General features: G+C 41.0%; 1 protein-coding gene across 1 annotated transcript in view; it reads right to left on the minus strand.

The window, feature by feature from the left end:
• thsd7aa (thrombospondin, type I, domain containing 7Aa) overlaps nucleotides 1–19,786 on the minus strand; it is a 133,999-nt gene that overhangs the window by 113,693 nt on the left and 520 nt on the right. The gene's annotated exons all lie outside the window — the stretch shown is intronic.

The raw sequence follows: 19,786 nt of genomic DNA on the forward strand, positions 1-19,786 counted from the left end.
AACAAATCTTGTTTTTCTGTAGCTACATGCCTGGAACATGGTGTTTTTTGATGTAGTGTGTAATGAATTTGGAGAAATGTTTATATATTGACTGGCTGTGTGTATGATCTCAAAGCACTGTTTGATTCTGAGCACAGACAAGAGAGTTTTGAGGCGATTGTTTCACTTTGCCAGAAGAGTCAGAGGTTTTCTGGATGTAGTTTGAGGATTTGGTTGTATGATTACAGTTTTGAGAAAAGGGTGGAAGGTTTCAAGACATGTGTCTTACAAATTGTGACAACAGTAATAGTTATCATTTTAACCCCCACTTGACATCATTAATTGAAAATATTTCAGACCTGAAGAAAAGGTTGGTGCACCTTTTCGCTGTTGTGTTCTCACCTGTCACTGCTGTTGTGACTGTGTGTGCTGTGTGACAAAAGCAGCATTTTTCAGAAGTGGAGCGGAAAGGTGGAGAGGAGAGAGGAGGAGATGTAATTGTGTCTCACTGCAATAAGACATTCTGACGTCTCATCACTCAATTTCTTGACTGACAGCCTAACACACATCTCTCTCTCTCTCACACACACACACACACGCACACACACACACACACACCATAACCCTGATGTGAGATAATATTGCACCTCCTCATAAATCTATCCTGCGTCTGTCCTTATCTGATTTCTCAGTTCTCTTTCACTGCCTTGTCCTAACTCTAACCTTTGCATTTGCCTCACTGTCCAACATATACATTCAAATACAGCTGATTCGACTTCTAATTTTCCTCCCAGTGTTGATTTCACAGTTAAAAAGCGTCTGAAGTAACATCCTGCTGCACCTTTTTAATGGTGTTAAGACTTTATATACTGTAGGTTTAAATGAAGAATTCATTTGCAATAAAAAAATAAAAAAATAAATTGGGAAAATAATGAAATACATACAATAAAAATAAGGAACATTTCATTGTTTTAGTGGGAATAAAACATGAATATGCAGGTACTCAGCAAACTCCATGTCAGTCTTTACTTCATTGTATGTCATTTGTCCAAAGTTGATCCCAAGGGGATCCAAAACAATGTCTAAGCAGTGGGGAAAGGGGTCATCCTCTTGGGAGTGTGAAGTGATGAGTGCAGTTCATGTCATTTCTTTCTACAGTATGTGTTAAAAGTTAGTATTAGTTGTTAGGTTTAGCCTGTTTTTGTCGTGGCAAACAAGTGATACATCCTCCAATTAACCACAGCAATCACTGAATGACATCAGCTCTTTGGAAACTGTGCATACAAAGAAGGAAACTCTCACATTTACTGCAGTGTTTTTGTAGCTGAAGACAGTTTGGATGCACCATATTACTATATCAGAGTCGCCTGACACTGACCAAAAGAAATACTGATATAGTGATATTTAATAAAGTTGATGTTCAGTATGGGTCCATGTGGGTGTTAGGAAAAGGAAAAGGTGGAGGGCTATATGGCAGGGCCTGTTGCTGACCTCTCTCTCACACACTTGTCCTACAGAGCAGGTATGTGTGTGGAGATAAACACAGCAGTGTTCGGACAGCTGCTCTGACATGCAGGATACACTCCAGCAAACTGCCCAGTGACCCAGCAGTGACAAAACCTGAAGGTTAATGTCCAGCTGCCCTGTGCCATGACACTGTAAGCTGCTTTACTGCCTCGACTTGGCTATTTTGCTTTCCGCTCTCAATAGTCAGTAACCAGTGGCCACCGGACACATCACACAGACATGAATCTCTGGAGCTAATTGCTGTTTTTCTGAAGAGCTAACAAATGCTGACGCCCAACATAACCCTGTCTACTAGAAATTACTTTCTGTCCACTTGTGTTCAGATCACTGAAGCCAGCATTTTAAAACCAAGTGTAAAGAGCTTCTGAGAGCGTTTTAGTGTCACAATGAACACACTGTTTCACAGGCTTCTGCACAGTGAGGAGAAGAATTGTGTTGCTTTTGGCCCGTCAGTCCAGTCACTGCTAGGCTTATCGATTACATTTACCTGTACTGTTTTATAGTGCAGGAAGACGGCTATCATGGCAGACTTCCTGCAGGGTCAAAAGAAAGCAAGAGAATGTTATGGAAATATCAAATTTGGTTTGGACTATTTATTATTATTATTCATTCTATTTATTTCCACTTCTGGCAGTGCCGCATTGTGTGTATCCACGGTGTGCACCATGGTTTTACAGCAGTCATCTCAAGCTGCAAATACCAACAGAAAGACAATTAACACTTATGCAGCGTAACAGAAACACTGCACTGTGCCTTCTTCTCGTGTTCCTGCCGGAGCATTAACTGATTACTACACGGTCAGACCAAAACACTTTGGCCTGGCCTGTTGCCCTATTGTTTAGTGCAAGCCAGACACCAACACTTACCAATTCCAACTGTCATGTTTGCTTGCCATTAGCCCCTCAAGCGGCAAGCAAATTACAGCTATTGAGGAGGTGCGGCACACACTCGGTCTGTGACATTTTGTTTGATGCGCTGGCAGTAAATGATGAAGTGGAAAGAATAATTTTCTGTAGCGGAGAGGTTATGAAGGGCCAGGCTGAATCAAGCGGTCCACAGACGCAGAGCCTTAATGATGCGAGTGTGTGTGCGCGCTTGTGTGTGTTTTACAGAGAGAGGAGAGACACAGTCAGAGTTTGGTGATTTGTGTGTAGGGGGTGATATATTTGTACTTCTGTGAGTGTGTGTGTCAATGTGTCAGCACAGCATGCAGACCATTTTATTTTGCTGGCCAGTGGTGTGAAACAGACACACCAGGGACTGTCGCTCCAGACACACAAACACGCACACACATACATACACCTCAGAGATCCAACGCAGTGTGGTGAAGTCAAATAGGCAGGAAGGCTTGGCACAGTGTGCAGACACAATATTGGCTCTCTGACATGAGCAGACTGAGCAATGCACGAAAGCAGCAATGTGGCCACATGAGGACCATGAAGCTGGAATGAAAGCTGGCTGAAGTGTAAAAAGAGGAGCGATGACATGGGGAGTTTTGTGGCTAATGGTATTACAGTAAACACAACTTCTGAGGAGCAAGTTTCACCTCAAGCTGATATTTAGACTTTCATTATGAATAACACTGAATACAATATAATACAACACAAAATAAAAACTTCTGTCATGTTGTGTTAATAATAGCATCACAGCCACTATTTATGCAGCCATAGCCAATCACCGCACCTCCATAAAGGTATTGTGACAGGACAGCCAACCGCAGCCGGCACAAGCTCCACACATACCAGTAGGCTGGAGAAAATGGCTTAAACAAGATAAAATAAGAGCCATCCCAAAAACATCTTCTGACAAGGGTTGCAGACTATTTGTAATAGGCTGTCAGTTTATGAGTAATTCAAATGACTGTACACCTTTCTTCAGAGCTCTAAAGCAGACCAGAAAAGCTTGTAAATAAGGAGCATGGTGCATGTTAGATAGTTTTCAAATCCTCTTAAAGCATTATAAGCAAGTTTTTGTAAGGAACATTTAATAGTCTGTAATCCATCCATGCATATTTCTATCACCAGTGTCTAGGAATAAGTGTAAGCATTAGATTAATAAACAGTCTTTAACTGTCACTCAAGCTTCTTCATTTCCCTGTTTTCCAAAATATGAAGATATGATGTGACAACAACAAATGGCAAAAGTATAAAAAGTCTGTGTCTCAGTGTTTCAGCCATTACAACAAAAATGTTGAATCAGAGAAGGCTCCAGGTTGAGTTGAGCTATGATTGAAAAACAGGAGAAGATCATCAGGACTAATACAACCCTACAAGAGACGAGGAATATTCGCCAAACTGTCCAGCATGTCCAGTTGCTCATTTGTTTAAAAGATTATAGACTTTCAATAGGTCTGTGTTGAACTAGCTGAAATGAAAGGTTGTGACCTTTATGGATCAGCTGCTGAAGCTGCTGTTCACTGTAGTTCCACTGCACATCTTAAACATTTTACTATAATTTATATACAAATGGCTATCGTAAAAGGTTCATTTCAGCTTTCCGGATAAAGTAGGCTGTTTATCCAGAGTACTTTGAGGACCGACAGTGACCCAGGCCATCCCTGATATCCAAGTCTGATCTCACTAGTGTTTTTGCAGCTGAATGGGAACAGGTTCCAAACAGTTTAGCTTAATACGCCTAGTAGCATAGCATTGTAGCAGTAGCCTTGTATAGTATTAGTGGTGAGCGAGCAAATGGTAAATGGACTGTATTTATATAGTGCTCTTCTTGTCTGATGACAAGTTGCCTGCATTCGCCCATTCACTCACACATTCGTACGATGGTGGCTATGCCACCTGCTCATTATGAGCATTAACCATTCACACACACTTGCACAATGATGGCACAGCATTGGGTATAATTGGGGTTCAGTATCTTGCCCAAGGATACTTCAACTTGTAGAATGCCGAGGCCAGGGATCGAAGCACCAACCATTTCTCTAGCCTGACATGAATTTTGTAGGGCAGATTGATTCTCCTGGAAGGATTAAGACATTCTTCTGATATATTGTATACTGAAATCCTCCCCAGTGCCTATGACTTAAGAGGAAAGTCCTGGATAAAGAATGGCTAGACACATGACTGGAAAACAATCTCAAGTCATTGAACTCCATTTAACTCACTGATGAAGACTTTGAGATGCAGTTGAAAGTTCTTTAAAAAGCTAGTCAGTGGGCCTTGAACCGAGATTTTTTGTCAAGGTTGGCAATAGCGTTTTGTCCCCTTCTTTCCTCCTGTTTACTTGATATTTCATGCAATTATGAAGCCAGCAGAGAAACAAAGACAATCCAGCAAATGCAAACACCATTGTTTTGTATCTGCTGTCTACACAGTGTTGAGGCCAACAGGTCAACACAGAGCCATCAACCGATGACCCCAATACTGCATGGACCTGATGAGCCAGAAGTGGCAGAGGGCAGCAGGTAGGTTGTGGGTAATGGTGCATTGTGGGGGAGAAAGGAGAGAATGATTTGAAGGAGCATTCCTTTGGGGAACTCAATGACTGCCATAAGTATGATGAATCGTCCGGTGCCTGTAACTCACTAAACGCCATACCCTGTAGACACCCGCAGCTGAAAAACAACATGAATGAAACCAACCTCTTTATCCACAAAGTTTGTCTTGTTTTGCCTTACACTTCTTTCCATGTGCTCTGAAGGAGCCTGTTCAGTCTCAGCCGATGTCAAAAACTGTAGTGGCACAGTCGATGAAGAACACCACAGAAGAAGTAGTACATTATTACCCTAGCACCTGATTGGGTCAGTTATCTCCTCCACTATTTAATGAACACAGTGTCGTTCTCAGCAGGGAACCAGAGAGCTATTTGTAGGTCATGAACTAATTTGGGTCATAGAGGAAGAGCCTACAAAGACATGAAGACCAACAACTTCAACTAAAAAACTCTGCAGAGATTCTTTAGCCACATATTAGACAGTGCTCTCCACCTCTGTCATTAAAGTAGCAAATGAGGGAGTATCTTTTGGAAGAATACCATTCATCCCTTCCATAGAATAGAGTTTAACAGACTTGGATAATCTATGAATTTATGTGTGGTCTTTGTAAGTTTCAGTAATCATATCATATCTATTTGTGATGTGAAAGAGGCCACATGGAGAGACAAATCCACCCAGACTTTCCAGTTTCCCTCAGCTCTTCTTTTAGTTCATTGTTTTGTTTTATGGCCCACACCTTTTACTGTTTTTTGGTTAATTCTCACCACTTTCATCAACCCTGCTTCCAGTACAAACCAGCAGGCAGAAGTGACAAGCTGGTGAATGTGGGGGAGCATTTAACAGCTGACAAACAAGACATTTTTCTCGAAGTTGGTGGAGACCAAAATGGAGCTAAAGAAAAAGTTAATATTGGACATACATTCACCAAGTGGACACAAACATGACTCCAAATGAATGCCAATGCTGCTTTGTGTCAGCTGGATGTGTAAATAGGAAACTAGCATGTTTCCCATATGAACATTATGATGTGATACACTGTGTTTGTTCAACAGCCTTCAAGTTGCCAAAAAAACAAATCATTTAATGCAGCTTCATAGTCTGTCCCACTTAAGACACTCGCTGGCTCTTCCTGCAATTTGAGGCCATCTGTATCCTCATTATAGACTGAATTTTGTATTCAGGTGATAAAAGTAAATGAGCATTTGTGCCTCAGGACGACACATGCTGCCTGAAAGTTGCTTTAATCTCACTTCTAACATGAGACTGAGAAATAAAGAAAAAAGCTCATCTTCCTCGCAGCTTTGTTCCCACTGTTGTCAACACTTTACTCACTTTTTCATTCAGCACATATTGTTCCTGTTAATTATCCTTTAAAGAATACATTATAATATCTTAATTTTTTCACTCTGCACACATTAACATATCCGTCATGCATTCTGTTCAATTTAAGCAAGAATGTTTATTATTAGACAGGAACTTGCTTGTCCTTGCTTGTTTCTTACTGGTGTAGCTGTAGGGTGATGACCAGACTGATCTCTCAGTAATCAAATCACCATCATCAGGAAACGGCTCCGTCCATAAATCAAGGTCAGAGGCACAGTTTGCCAAATCTGAGCCACAGTGCACTGGAGCTCCCTGCAGAGCTCTCTGACCACTCCTGATCCACTGCTGTGTTTATTTCATGTCAGATTATGTGATGTAACCCAGTTATCAGAGAATACTTAACAAGCCTGATCACACTCAGTTCTATTATTAAATATATTTCTTAGAAGAGAAATTAAACACAAAAATATTTTTTTAAATAATTAGCAAATTCACATATGGATATTGCTCACAATAGTGAAATGCTTTAAAACTCTCGGAGGTAAAACTTCAGTTACGCTTTCTTGTAAGGAAAATCAATTGTACCATATTTAAGAATACTACTAATAAGCAGGGTTTCAGGCAGTTGTGTCGCTTTTTGGATGAGACAGCAAACCTTAATCTAAAATTGAAAGTTTTTATTAACCTAACCATTAACCTCTTTGCCTTCACCCCCAAGATAAAACCTACAGGAGTCCTCAGGCCTAACTGTGCCTTCTAATCCATTCCTGACAGGTTCATTAAAACCTCTGAGACAAACCATCTGATGCAGACAAGGATCCACCATGCTTTGGTCATACATGTTGAGATCTTTTATTTCTGGTAGAGGCACAGGGCACAAAGTGAAGGGATATTTAATCTGCCTCCACCCTGCAACACTCCAAAGGCCAGAACTGCAGATTGTTCACAGACAAATAATCTTCCCACCATTTATCTGAAATACAGTGAAAACAGAACTAAAGATAGACCAAAAAGGAGGCCAGGGGCCTTTCTCACACTCACTCTCAGACTCATATGGGACTTGCCAAATTATAGTGTAGCAGACACAGAACTATTAAATAAGCTGTGTCGCCATGAGTGCCATCATCTTCTTTTTTTACAGAGCTAAGCCATTTAGTTAAACTCGAAAGGGCAACATTTTCTGAGGAGATTCTACCTGTGCTCACCGCTTTTAGTTTTAATAGCAGTTTCAGTGTCTTAACACGGTGAATATCTTTATGATTTTGAAATGTCTTCCTATGTGGGTAAAAACAGGATATGGAGGAAAGATGAAGGGAATTATGGTGTATCTGAAGTTGAAATACTAAAAGAGGTTGAACCAGCATTTACAACACAATTAATGAAAAAAGTCAGAACTGACTAAAATGTCAGATAAAAAGCGACTAGGGACTGGTGTTTTGGTTGAAGTGTAGGGGCTGAATGAAGTTGAATGTCAGTTCATATATAAGTGTTAAGTGAAGTTCATGTAAAAATACTGAGGCACTGAATATTGAGTTGAAGGTCAAGCACTGAAAGGAGCTGAGGTGAGAGTAAGAAATAGAGCTAGAAGTGTCAGTTGAACAGGATGATTGGAATTAGCATCAGCTCAAGCGTAAAACTAAACAAAGATTTAACCAAGATCATAAAGAACTCAAACTAGTTTTTTACATTTTACAGTGTTTAGACAATCTGAGAAGGACAATAGGAGTTCTTGTCCAGTCCATCTTAATCAAAGAAAGGTGCTTACATTTGTTTTTTTTACTCGAAATAAAGCAGATGTGCTATGACTGACTAAGTGAAAGGCTTTTCCATAAATTCTACATTTTAAAATCATTCATTTAAACAACCCAGACACAGTTAAATGTGACCCTGGCTAAACTAAGATTATCATTAACCTCACCTTCTTGTAATCCATCAAGCTATCTACTGCCCTTTTTCAGGAAATGACATCCTCTCATCTCAGCTATCTGATCTGATGCTATCAGTGAATTGTAAAATTAAGCAAGAAAGAAAGTGACACGGCTTTGACACGGAGCGGGCAAGTATTTTATACATTGACTCTGGACCTGAATTTAACCTCATATTCAAAAGAGAGTATGTGTCTCTTCCTTTTAGTTTTACTCCTGGAGAATCATTTATTAAAGGGTTAGTATGACTCTTTCGACCGTGAGATAGAGAGCTCACTTGCTGGGCTCTGGTTGTGTTTTGACTTCAGTGGCCTCCTCAGGGCCTCATTAGGCCGAAGATGACTGGTGTAACTGTGTTTGTGGCTTCTAGGGAGACGCTGCCTCCAAGACCTGATGAATAATACAGTGATGACTCTAGTTAAAGTGCTGCTGTTTAAGGGAGTTTCTACAGAGTTTGCTGGTTGAAAGAAGAACTATTTCACATCTAATATCTCTCCATCTGTCTCTGTGTCCACTAAATTCAGTTTAATTCAGTTCAATTCAAAGCAATACTACAAGTTTAAATGCTGCTAAATGCTACAACACAGTGTACATGGCACACCACTTACGGAAGTGTTGGATAGTCTGACTAACATACTGTACTGAAGATGTCGTCCTGATGGTGCAGATGGACCATGAATATTCACAGAAAAAAATAAATAGAATGAAGTGAAGGTAAGGTGGTCAGATGGTGGACACAACACATTTCACAGAAATCTAGTCATATGGTTTGAGACTGAACTTTGCTGCTGATGGTGCTATATGCTCAAGGACAGGCTTTCAGGACAAACATTAGGAAAAATCTTCTTACAACCAGTCCATTCCAAATTTAATGACAATTCAGACCATGGCAGGGTTTTTTAGACCAAAGTATTTGTCAAGATGAAATGCCCATCTAAAGTTAGTGCTAAAGGTCAGGGGTTCTGCAAAAATCATTAGGAATCACCCTCTATGCTGCATTAATGAGCTCAATAAATGTCATGGGGACCATGTGTGTCCACAACAAGATGGCTTGGTCTGGAGTGTTGGACTGACTGACAAATGAAAACTAGCATGGCCACCACTCAGCCCTGCTTCAAACCAGGCGAAGTCTTTGTTGGCATTGTAAGATGCAGTACATATTTCATGCAAAGTCATAGAAATTAACAAAATCCTAGAAACACATTTCCTCCCGCTGTGTCTCAGGTGTTGGCAGGATGAAACGTATTTTTCTACTATTTGAATGCATTTCACACTTCCTCCCCATGAAATGTGGTCTGTTATTCATTACTGTGTGCTTCAATCATGATGTTTGTTTTATTTCTTTCTCATTTCTCATTATCTCTCTGTGTGTGTGTGTGTGTGTGTGTGTGTGTGTGTGTGTGTGCACTGCATTTTATTTGTCTAGCTGCACAGTTTTGACTGCCAGAGGTGAATTTCTGCTTGTGTCAGCGGCTTGACTATTTATACACATCACACAGAACTAAAATAGTACCATCCACCATATCAGTATTTGTGTGTGTCACTGAGGTTCTGCCAGCACAGCCTCATCGTGTAGAGATACTACTCAGAGTAACACTAACCTGTCTAAGTCTGATGGGCTGCTACTGCATGACTACATCATTAAAGCCATTATATCATGTGGCTGAGCACCATTACCACTGATACACTGTGGATTTCTCCTATTAACACAAATGAAGTTGTGGTGATTGACACTTCTCTGCACAAGCCACCAGCAGCACTCAACATCAGTTTCTTTTAACCATGTAAAATCACTGTGTTTTAATTTTATATACATGCAATTAAGATGACAAACATTATTATAACCATAACATAAATGTTGTAAATGACGAAGCTAAGACCTAAGTTGTAAAAAGCTCAGTATTCCTAGAACGTTGAGTTTGGTTTTGCCTTCAGGTGTCTTCTGAATGTGTCTTTATTGGGGAAATTTAAGCACTGACTGTTTTTACAGGCTGCATTGCAAACCTTCAGTGTACCAACTGTACAGACGGCTGTAGCTCTGCCTAGCAACACATGTACTGGTCATCCATCACTGATCTCTTAACATGACTTAGAAGGCTCCAGTCAGCTCACCTTTAAGTTTTGCATTCAGTCTGAACCATAACCATAACCAGGATTTTAGAAATACTGAGGTCAGGAGCCCCTTTAATATAACCCAACTACCCCCTCTATTTTTTTTTATTTTCTGGATTTTTCATGTTTTATTTATTTATTTTTATACACTGGACCCATCTTAGGGGCTAAGATTTCAGTTAAAAAACTACAGAATTGTGTCAGTTCCTGTTAACGCGCTTGTAGATGCCTATGTCAGTCTGATTACTATCTGTAGAACTGAAGATACCAAACAGAAAGCGAAGTGGCTGGGCTTTAGATCATATGCAAGGTGAGGGTTAGTTGGAGGTGAGCACTAATAGAAGATGGCATGGAGAGGAATAAGCAGGTTGATGAAAAGCTCTTTATGCTGCTTAGGCCAATCCTGCGGCACGTTTCCCAGGGCTAATCAAGCCGCACGGTGAGCATGAGTTAGCCAGAGGAAAACAAGGGTTTATCTAGAGCAGGAAGACATCACTAATCACTGTAATGTAGTTAGTTGGACTGGTATTGTTCTGGACCACTGGCAGCACTCACATACAAACAGTTGATTGGCATTCAACAGCTTTTCCTCCTGGCCATCACCGCTTGCTCCACATGCCTCCATTCTTATCTCTTTGCCTTTCTATAATTAGAGCTGTTTGTTGTCAGCCATTTATGGTGAAGACACCATTTTTGATTAGTGATACATGATAGATTTGGATAGGTTTGAAGATGCAGTGATTATAAGTCCAGACTGGACCTAGAAATGACAGTACTTGCAGGGGAAAAAAATGACTGTTAGTTTCCTCTGTCACTCCTGGATATGTAAATAAGCAACTTCTTTGCAGAAAGTTCACTATATTAATTTAAATGTTGATGATTTGCCATTGTTGTGTTCACAGCTTGTTCCTGCTGCCAAAATGATAAAAAATCTGTTTGTTGTAGGTTTAAGTAAAAATTACAATTTTCTCAAATATTTTCTTTACCAAATACTGACGAGATTCCCATTAGTCTGCTGTACTTTGTGCTTCTCAAGGAGAATACATGTGGTTTGCAAGTCAGTCCCTAATTGCATTTCTCAAGAAAATCTTTGTTGCTAAGGGTGATGAAGTTGCTCCATCTGTCAATCCAATACTTTGGTTCAAAGCAAGATATCGTAGGCTCAATGAAAACAGCTAGGCTTCAAATTTTTACACTTCAAGAATTCATTGTTTTTTTGTCAAAATATAATGAACAAAAATGAATTTTATAATTATTTTGTATCTAACAGATCTTCTGCTGGACGGCATCCATCTGCAGCTGACGGAGGCTACCCTCATATTTGGGCAACACTCCTCCTTGTTTGTTCTTGACCAAGTGATCAGCCTTTTTCACGTCTTCCGGCAGGAGATCTGACTCTGTACATACAGTCACTTGCCTGTGGCATCTGCTGATGTGTTTGCATGAGTTTGTTGAAATGATGAGCTCTTGTTGGTGCTCTGCCTCCCTCCCTCTCTCTCTCAGAGGACCTCTTCAATATGACTGTGTGTGTGTGTGTGCGTGTGTGTGTGTGTGACACCAAAACATAGCAGCATGGTTTTTCTGTGTTTTTTCGATCGTCTCTCCACTCACTTCACTGCATTGTAGAAATCACAGGGCCTTAATATTGACACACCTTCTGGTCAGATCACGATGAAATTTGCTGTGTGTATTCGTGGTCCCCAGAGGATGACCCCTAAAGATTTTGATGATTCCCTTGACATCTGCTCTAATGCCACAATCAGGATAAAATTTTCCTATGACCAATGCAGTCCATGACAACATACTCCCTCTCCCGCTTCCCTCACATGACCACCTTTACAACCCCACAACTGTAAATTTCGCTTCCTGTTGGTCCTGCCTGACATTGGTATATTGTGGAATTAATGAACACGCTCTTTAGACGTGCACTCTTGTTAATGATGGGCATGTATCAGACCCATACATCTGCAAACCCATTCATCAGTCAAACCTGAGTGTGTATTTTGTCTGCGCTGACCTCTTGTCAGTTAACAGACAAGGCGGCGGACTTGCAGTGGAGTCGCACCCGGATCGAACAAATCCCACTCCCATGTAATTACTCAGCCTCCTCATGTCCACTGCCTGTAGGTGGGATACTGACAGTAACACTCCTCCCCCCACTGTCAGCCCTCTCACTGGGAGTAATGAGGCACACCACATACACATGCGTACGCATTCGGCACAAAGCCCATCTGTGTGTGTGTGTGTGTGTGTGTGTGTGTAGATGGGTGTTGCAGGAGCTGCTTGTGTGAGAGAGAAATAAAAGAAATAGCATAAAATAGCAAGGAGGTGGGCAAGGAGGACAAATTGTCACTCAGCTTTTGTGAGGGTGTTGAGATTCTAAACTATCTGATTATGAATTCTTTTGTACTTGTCAAGTGAGAAAGGAGGGATAACAGTGTGTTAGCGCTAATGGGGATTACAGGGACAATTAGAGACAGCATACGGCTGAGAGAGAGACAAAGCACTGAATTCTGCACTGAGCACTGCCTGGTGCTGTCTACAGACACCTGTGTGTGTGTGAAAGAGAGAGAGAGTGTGTTTATACACAGACACACATCCCTCGTCCACCTGGGGCGGCCCGTCAGGCAGAATTGAACAGCTGGATGCAGCTTCTTCAAACCCACACAGAATAATGGCAGCAATTTGGCACTTGATGAATCCCAGGGAAAACAGAAATAATTTCACCCGCCTCCATTATGCCTTGATAGCACTCCTCCAGCTCCGTCTGCACAGGCCAATCTGACGCTCAAGTGTCTGTTCGAAACAACAACTGCCTTTTAATCACTTGTGGAAATCCATATGTTTTCACTGAAAAGGGTCCTCGACATCAGCAGCGCTCAAAAAAAGTGGAAAACAGGTTTTAATCCACAGAAGCTGCACACGCATGAGTTCCATCAATACAGTCAGACATTTCAGAAAATAGGCTGACACAGTAAAATGATCCATAGATTAGTTTTATGATTATGAGTCATGCAAAGAGATAAGACCAGGTAGGTTTAGGGTACCTTTTTAGATATTGTACTATTGTACAAAACATCTTCTCATACCTAAACAACTGAATAGGTCGATTATCAGTGACTTCCAAAACAACTTATATCTCTGCTGAAGAGTACAAGGCAGACCTCCTCATGCAGTTAACATTGTAAAATACTCACACTTTGCTTTGGTATAGGCACAAAAAACACTTTGGTAAGTTTAGGCAACAAAACTCTCAGCTGAATCTGTTAACTGCAGGTCTCCTGGGTGAACATCCTGACCCATCCAACCTCCCCACCTTCCTCCAAACTTTCTTGCTCTTTATACTACATCGCCCGACTTCCTCCTTTATTCCGGGCATAGTTACTCTGGCCACTGGAGGTCTTCACCTAACAAAGAATTTAAAAATGGGTCGTAATAACCTACTTGCAGTCGACCTATCCGTTCGATTTTCTGGTGAGGATGGGGCTTTTACTAGTTGTACAACATTATCGAAAGAAAAAATACAACCTCACTACAAAGACAACTATTTTGAGATGCTGCTTCATGCTGCACTGAAATATCAGAAGTGGAAAAAAAAGAACCGACTGTGAACTGTTGACAGGAGATGGGATGTGAGCAGTGGTCAGCCATCTAACTCAGCCTGCTCCATTTGAGGTTTTGTGGCGCTATAACAGCAGCGCACTACTTCATCCTTTTCTTCTGAGAGACAAGTCATCATTTGCACAACACAAAGAGGTGCTTGTATTGCTATAAAACTGCCCCTTTGAAGATTTTGTAAAAAATCAACCAGCCTGGTGACGACAGTCTCCCCTGAAAAATTGATATATAAGATAGTCACCCAAGAACAGCGACAGTATATTAACATCAGGTTTACAACTGTAAATGCAGCAAGGTAAAAAGTACAGTAGTTTCTTTAAAAATATAGTGGAGGAAAACTAAAAAGTCTTCCAAAATGTCAGAACCTCAAAACCATACTGTACACACCTTGAGAAAATGTACTTAAATAGTTTATAATAAGGAATACATTGAACACTGGCTGTTTTTTCCTCTTTTAATGTAGCAAGCAGCTTCCTTTGTTCTCAGTCTGGATGCTTAGCTACACTCTACACATCCTGGATGTAGCATCTGTGGCAATTTCACATTACACACAGTCAGTATTGACCAGTACAGCTTTAAATATGCACATTGTTGGCATTTTTAATGAAAAGATATCAGTAATGGTTTCATTGTATCATCTTTAAAAACCTAAATCAGTCGACCTACACTTCTCCCAGAGCTTATTAAATTTACTGGTGTAAATGGCTGAATTAAGCACTTGACACGAGATCTGGAGAAGCTGCTGTATTTCACCCTTTACCCCCACCTTCTTTTCACTGTTGATACCCTCACGAGACCCCTCTCAGCTCTGAGGTTAAAGGTCACCTTGAGAGAGGAAGAGGGTGGTGGTGGTGGTGGTGGTACTGGCAGTGTGTGTGTGTATTGAGGGGGTTATTCTATGGGGACACTGGAGGAAGAACAAAGGGCGGGCCATGTGACTTGAGGTGAAGCCTCTTCTTTCTTTTGTGCGCCACATGGTCACAAGCATCTGCGGCACAGGGTCTGAACAGAGCTGCACACTGCATGAGGACAATACAGAGACATTGTGTTGTTTTCTGTCTGTGTGGTTTATACTGGCCTAAATAGCCTCCATTCATTGGGTCTTTCTGAAGCTGACTGGGTCTGGACAGGCGAGCTTCCCCGCTAATTACCATCAGTCATTACACGGGTTTTCTCGGGTCTGCAGAGACCTTTGTTGCCTTCCATTGTACCAGGAAATGTCCTGCCCCATGGTGCTAAATGGTTCGCTGCATTGAAAAGACCATCAGTGCACCCTGGAAGCACAGCACCAAAAACTGTTTCTCAGGACTGCTGGACGCCTGAACAGTAATTCGCTAGATTTTGGTTGTGGATATAGTGCCAGCCATCAAAAAGCTCAGAAACCTTGACTATATACAATGCAGCAAGAGAGGATTGGTTCATCATGGCGAATATAAAAAGTAATATATGGTAATATATTATAGTAATATAATAATATGACACCTACATGTGTCGATTTTTACAACACAGCATCATGAAAAGCAAGAGAATTTGGATTTTGTGGTTGAAATCAGCTTTGAATATCTTGTCCAAATCTACAAGTCTAGCCAAACTCTGTTCTCTCACAATTGTTTTTCACTTATTTTAAAGGGCCAGTGTGCAGGATTTAGTGGTGAGGTTGTAGATTGGAACTAGCTGAATATTCCTCCCTTTTCAAGAGTGTAGGAGGACCTATATTGACTGCAAAACTTACAGAAAATGTGAAAGGAACTTATAGAGCCAGTGTTTGATTTGTTCATTCTGGGCTACTCTAGAAACATGGTGGTACAACATGAAAGAGGACCTGTTCCCTCTGATATAACTTCATTTACTTCCATATGATATCTAAATAAATCTGAGTTTTGGTTACTTCTCTCTTTCTGTCTATACATGGATGCCCCCCTCTCTCTCTCTCACTCACACACTCTCTCTGTCTTTCCTCACGACGCTGTAAGTGGTTCTGACACTTTCATCAGGACAGCTGTAACACTGTGAAAACACTGAGTCAACAGAGGAATCACCACACTTTTGAAGCAGATTTAAATGAATGAACCTCTTTTTAATTTATTTTATCCATCCATTTTTTATTTTGACAACTTATCCTAGACATAATTTATTTTGTGATATTTGAACTTGTGCAGAACACTGTGCAGATGCATGTATGTGCAGAGGTTGTGTCACAATTATCTGCTGGACATAAAGGCTTCTCTGTACTCACCTTAAATCTCTGCAATTTACACTAGTGTGATATGGACACTTGAAGCTGTCAGTGCAGGTACACACAGAATGGACTTTCAGTGAAGCAAGAGATTTCTTGTGACCATAGACTCTTAAATAAGGGAGAATAATGTGGAAAACCCACATGAGACTGGAATTACTTAAAACATGCCTGACGATCTTTTCATGCACACTCCAAAAAACCCAAGAGAACAGCATGCAAACTCCACCCAATGAGAAACAGGAATCTAATCCTCAACCTTCTGTCTGTGGCTTCTGTGCTCCAAACACTGAAACAACACAAGCAAGTCATCTGCCAAAAGACATGACACGCAGTGCCAGACTACACACTGAGACAAAATTCCCTACATATGCAGGTAGTGAAGGGGAGTGATGTGACACACAACTCATCTGTTTCATTTAGCATTTTTGGCCTGGTTACACATCCGCCTTGGTAGTAGTCCGCAGGGGATGATTAATGGATTAAATACTAATATTTCCGCAGTGAATTTAGCAAATCATACTCTTGGATTTCTACACATATTGCTGGGAACAGCAGTCTCATGAGAACCCACCCCCAACACATCACTCCTGGGGCTAATGTTAGCCGCCCATCTGCACCAGAGGTGCAGATATATATTACATTCCCCTAACAAACCTCCTTTTCCAAGATGTCAACAGACAACCTATTTTCTCCTCCCCCTCCGTCTCAGACAAGAGCTGTTGAGGTGTAAAACAAGCTTCCTGCATTGTTGTGTTGAGCTTATGGGAAAGGACTGGACTTCAGAGAAGAAGGTAGGCCCTCACCAAAATTGTTGCATCAAAGATAAGAACACACCAAAATGCAAAAATGGTTAATTGGCAGTCATGTCAGCATCGGTGCCGCAGCTCTGTCAGCAAGCCAAACTAACACCAGGGAGCCAAGTGCTGACGCACTTAAGCCAAGAGGAGACACACACATAAACATGTCTATACCGTATCTAGGTTAACTTTGTACGGCCAATCTGCTCTGGTTTCTCTACCCTTAATCTCCTCCCTGCTTTAACACGGTGGGAGGTACAGCACATAATACCATAGGATTCCCATTCCTTTGCACAGGGTGTGAACAATGAAGATGGAAAACAATAATACATATGAGGAGAAGAAAACAAAAATCCTTATTTAATAACAGAGAACAAAAAGAGATTTTGACCTATTTAAAAAAAATATATATTTTTGGGATTGAGGTGCCTTGCATTCTGCAACCAAATTTTACGTTAGCTAGAAATTTTGGTTCTGGCACTGAATACCTACACAGCCAACAAGCTCTCGGTTTCACAGGTCTGCCAAATTTTTGTCGCACAGGACTGAAGAAAGAGAAACAGTTACTGAATTGCTTTTAAATTTTGCCATTTTCTGCACAAAGAGTATATGCATATTGCTAAATAATCGACTTAACCATTGCTGGACAATTAGACAGAAACACAAAATGTGTAAAGAAAATATAATGGAATACCAGACTGCAGAGACTAATTTTATCAGATGCACTCAGGGTGGAACCTCCTCATCCTGAAGTGGCTGATATATGATATTTGATAAAAGTCCATTAGGAAACTGATAGCAGCCTACAGTGTAGTTCGACACTTCTGTGGTGCCCTGTTAAAAGCCATTATGGCCAAAAGTTGATACAAGTCTACATGGTTTGGCTTTAGCCAAATTTTTTTCAGGTTTGTATCACAATTACAAAGTGGAAGCTAGTAGACCTTCTTTCCTAACAATAGCACTGACGTACAAGAAGCGGCTCTGAACTAGCGTTATGTGACTGTCTTTCATGATGATGTAGTGATGGCAAATGACCAGACTGTCAAAAACTGACAGCAACAATGACACAGATGGAGCTAGGCAACAAATGTCATCTTAGAAATTAGACTGAGCAGACTAAACTCAAAGCTGCCCACCAACACAGATATCAAAATTTAAGCCTCCTGGACAACAATACTGTAGGGGATGCTATCAATGCAGAAAAATAAACATAAAATTTATTAGATAACATATATATTTTAATATATCTTTTTTAAATTTCTGATGTAAGTTATCTGAACTTATTGTCAGAAAAGTCACTTAACTTTATGCGATCTTACAATAAGGATAACTAATTGAACAGGAAATAAATGGAAAATACTGAGTGGATATATCTCGCTCTCTTGCTGGTGCAGGGAGGCTCCAGAAAGGATTTGAGGAGCTGACCGTTGGATAATGAATCCTTTTATTAAGTGCTATCTCCTCATTGAGTCTATTTGTGGCCAGTGGCTATAATCTGCTGAATTTTGTTGAAGAACAAAGAAATCTTTTGGATTCTAGTGTTTAGTTGATTCACCACTCCTCATGTTTGTTTGTGTAAATCACTAATAAGACAACAACAGAAAAAGTAACCATATTAACATAAGTGGTAGTATATGTAAAATGATATAAACCTACTTGATTTTGAGACTTGTACTGCTCATTTGAAGTGCAACATATGAATGCCTTGTACAGCATGAGGTGCATGTACCTTCCGTTACAGGAAAATAAAGAAAATGTTTGTCTGAAAACATTTCTTGTTAAGGTTTGGATGGTGCCCTGTATGCAGGGAGATTTAAATAAAGAGATAAAGAGATTTTATACTTGTCCTATGTTTTTGTGGCCTGTGCTACCAAACTTTCAGCCTCTGTAGCGCCAATGTTATATGCAAAAAAGTTGATGTATAGCCCTGATTAAGGTATTGTCATCCTGCACACAAACACAGATTATTAACAAATATAAATTACATTTTAGACTCCACCCAAAGCCAGCATTGATCCCACACCAACTGAGCTGCAGTTCCAGGACGATACTGATTGATCAGCTGCTACTGGTGAGGGGGTTGCAGAATCCCAGTCAAACCAGCACATTGATCCGGCGAAACAGAGAGAGATTAGACAGTAGTGAAAGAGAACATTGATCTCCAGCTGCACCCAAAGGGCACTCCTGTCCCGATGGGTCGGGGGGGGATACATCCCCCTACTCCTGCTCTCATCACTCCTCCTCCCCCCTCCTCCTGTCCTTCTTCCCTCCTTCACTCTGCTCACTGGACCATGTATCAGTATTGTGTCCTTCTGACCATGTGCTGCTCTCTCACGGAGAATGAACCTCGACCAGTGAGAGGCACCACCCAAAACAGCAGCAGCGGGGAGCCTTGTATTGTAGTTTACTGCACTGCTGCCTACACTGCAAAGCTACTATACTCACAACACACTGGTTTAAGTAATCAGCATCCACTGCTGGGTTACTTTTTTCACAAATCAAACACCTGCATCAGCACTAAAATACCATAGAGTGATTTTTATTATCTCCTTTGGCGCGTGCTCGTATTTCCCCGACTCAGAAAGGAGCCACATGCAGCTACAGTGCACACACCATTTCATCAATTGCACACATGTCAAACTGTGATAAATGAGTCCAATAGCAGTGTGGGGCAGCCAAGGAGTCCCAGCTGCCTCAGCCCAGAACAGAGGAAGCGCAGCCAAAAGACAGCCAGCACAGCCTGCTCCTCTAACCCCCAGTCTGGGGCCAAAGAGACATTCACCTCAGGGACTGCAGTAAATATGTTACCACACTATAC

This window comes from Chelmon rostratus, chromosome 16, assembly GCF_017976325.1.
Source record: "Chelmon rostratus isolate fCheRos1 chromosome 16, fCheRos1.pri, whole genome shotgun sequence".
Taxonomy (NCBI): Eukaryota; Metazoa; Chordata; class Actinopteri; order Chaetodontiformes; family Chaetodontidae; genus Chelmon; species Chelmon rostratus.